Raw genomic sequence first — 3599 nt, 5'->3', positions numbered from 1 at the left:
GCAACTTACATTAAAAAAAAAGCTTGACAGAAACAATCAAAATAAAAATCAAACATATTCTTTGGCATCCTTTGTAAACATGCCAGTGTGTATTTTGTTCTGTTGCTGACAATGGAATTTCAGCGAGCAGTTACGCACTTTATACACTCTTTGGAGAATATTACCTAGACAGACATATGTGTCTGGTAATAAAAATCAAAGGGTAAATCTCAACCTTTCAAATTCAAGTAGACATGAAATCATTCCATTATCCATTCTGGAGTGAGTGCCTGATTGTACCTGAATTCCAAAGGAGATTCTGTCTTTGCATGTGCAAAAGGCCTAAGGCTTTGTTCTCAAGGGCCCACAGTCTCGAATTGAGAATTCATGATTTCTGACAGACCTTTGCTTCATCACCACAGTTATGAGCTGTGGCTTTGGTGCCCCATAGTCACCTCAGACAAAATTCTTAATTTTAGCTTCCTAGAACTTGTTATAAGATTGGCTTGTTTTAAAAAGAAAGCAATAAATTTTTGCAATTTTCTAAAAATCTGGTCATAGTTTATAAAATAAAGCAAGCACTATCCAGCAGTGAGGTCTAATTAGCATGGTAATTAGCATTGCACTCTGTACCTCCTAAACAAAGAATGAATTACAAGTTTCAGTCCTCAAAACCACATTTTAATGACAGTGGCACAATCCACAGAGTGGAAAATAATTAAAGGATATAGGATGCACAGTTCCACAATGACATAATTACAGGCCTTATTAAAAGAGATGTGCTTGAGAGAAGCTTCTTTAGATGCTGCAGGAACACTGCTGAGTGTTTGTCACAGTTCATGACTTCATCTGTTCTAAAGGTATAATTGAACCTTTCATTTCCATGTCAGAAATTCATGACTCCAGTGTGTTTCTTTGTTCATTGTTTAATTTTGGCAATTGCCTGCTATTGCAAAAGCTGCAGATTTGCAGTGACCCTCTTAATACACTGCTCCTTCTGCTTGGTGCATGCAAGATTGACCAGATTTAATTTCTCCAGCAATCTTTAGACATTTGCTGGCTTACACAGAAGTGGATATCCATCAGAGACAAAATATTGTGTTTTCAAATCTAAAATTTCATTTTCCCAAGCAATAATCAATGTTGTAATTTCAGTTCATATTGAAGCCAGAACAGCTAACACATTTTAGAGGAGAAAGACTCCTTTGGACGTAAGAGTCAGAGATGAAGCTTTATTTGCTAGTACCAGTTCCCTCTAATTGCTTTTAGTTCAGTGACTGTCCTTTCATTCAGAAATATCTCCTTTTGTTTGCTTCTGATAAGTCTTCTTATTCCATAAAGGAGTTCTGCTGCATACAAGTTCTTTGATAGGAACTACAATCAGAATAAATAGGTTGCATCATTGCTCCTGTAACTATTTCCCAGAGTTATGTAAAAATACGACAGAACTTACATAGACAATTCCCGCGATCCAGGACAACTCACCCATTACTCTGGGACACACAGTCCTACCTGCCTAGCGAGCAGAGCTGCAGTAGTCTATTGTGCGGCGGCACTGACATCTAGTGGGCTTCAACTACATTTTCAGTTTTCCCAAATGTTCCAAAAATCCATCACAGCATCTCTTTCCGAGATGCTCTCACCTTGATATAAATGCATATTTAAAAGTACATTCAAATATGAAAAGTTGGAGGTTCAATTTAGTACTTAAGACTGACTCTTACTGCAGTAGAATGAGGAAGATTTGTTTTAATCAGGAGCTCACGTTCGCTGATCTCTGTCCATAGTAAAAGCTCTGAAGAAGTCAGTTCAAGTAATGCAGGATTGAGCACTTCCCAAAACAAAAAGACAGACAAAATTTGCTCTGTCATGTCTTCTGACAAGCAGGTGTAAAATGACAGGGTAAGGCTGTTTGATTTCCATTGTCATGTTTATGTGTATACATGCATACACATATACATGTATGTGTGTTCAAAAGCGATGTGTGCTGCAGTCCCAGTTGCCAATACAACTGCCACATGCCAGCTCAAACTAGCTAGAAAAGATGTGATAGTTGATGTCAAAACCATAAAAGCTGTGTTCCTCAATATGGTCTTCCCAATGTTCTTAAAATAATTTCAGCTTCCAGCTTCCTACATAAACTTCATGATGTTCCATGAAGAGGTAAGTTCAATTATTCCTATGCCACATGTGGAGAAACTGTAGTACCATGTGATGAAACTACTTTCTCAGTCACTATTAGGGAAGTGGTAAAGCTGCAAATAACTTCCAGTTATTAAACTATCATTGCATAGTTAAACGAGGAAACCCCAAAAATTTATTTCTATTTCCACAGGGGCCAGTTCCTCCAAGTGTAAGATAGCCAACTTCTTCTAAGATAGACAGCTGGTGTATGGGACTAAATGATTATCCTTCCTGCTCCAGGAAGTATGATATTCAAAGGACAAAGACCATGAAAACCACACATGATATACCTAGTCCAGTTCCCTGAAATCTCAGGACTTTTGCCTACTGAACGTTTTGCCAGTTGCTGCATGCAGTCCTAGTACAACTCCAGTTTGAGTGTTTCAGGGAAGCACAGCAACAGCTGCCACAAGGACCACTGAAAGGGTGCACTAATGTGAAAAGGAGCATTAATTCTCCCTCAGATCTCTGTAGTTTCTGAGCGGAAGTGTGCTGTTGAGAACAGCTGCTTTCTGGTTCTGTCAAATCCAGTCCCCACATTTTTCATGAAAGCCTGATTGTACACAGGCCAGGCAGCTGGCACTACTGATTTTATAATCTTTGCCTGGTTATTATCAAGCTAAGCTTACAGTTGTTAATGCTGGCAAAGAATCTATAGACTCACACACAAATGCCCTTACCTACTTTAGTAAAACAAGTTTTGGTTATTATAGTGATTCTACTCCTTTTCATATGTCTTTTCAATACATCAATAAACGGTAAATCAAATTTACACACATTTATCTGGAAAATCTGGTTCCAGGATTGCTACTATTCTTCAAAGTATCAGCTGGAGTTCTGCAGGGTTGTGACTAGTAATACATTGAAGGAATGTATTGCCTATTAATTTCCCATTGTTAAACTGCATTAAATGATTACACAAATATGTTAAGTATTAATAGAAAACAGATTATGCAAATATATGCTGCGGTTACATAATCATGAATGGGAAGAGGTGTATATACACACAGTGACACAAGACACGACCCATAAAACCTCAGTGTATTACAGAACTTAAAAAGTATGAATTCCAACATGGGCACTATATTATTGGGATTAGATGTGCTACCAGAGTGTGTCTGTTTAATTTACAGTGTTTTCACAGCATATAAACTGACTTATGAAGGCATTTCTGGGATTTTTCAAATCTTTGACTCCAAAGCCTTTGGTTCAACCACTACCTTCCTGTACAGACAGAAAGCAGTACTGGGAGCCAGCTGAGAATCATTTCAGTTATAAGCTATTATTCTTTACATAAAAATATTTTATTTTAATTATACTATAAACCTTTATATTAATATAATTTTGGTTGGTTGGTGGTTGGTTTGGATTTTCCATATGAATTCTATTTCTACTTATAGGAAGGGATGTTTCAGGGTCTGTTTATATCCAGCAGT

The sequence above is a fragment of the Corvus moneduloides genome, chromosome 9 (assembly GCF_009650955.1).
Source record: "Corvus moneduloides isolate bCorMon1 chromosome 9, bCorMon1.pri, whole genome shotgun sequence".
NCBI classification, from domain to species: Eukaryota; Metazoa; Chordata; class Aves; order Passeriformes; family Corvidae; genus Corvus; species Corvus moneduloides.
This window is presented reverse-complemented; position numbering follows the sequence as displayed.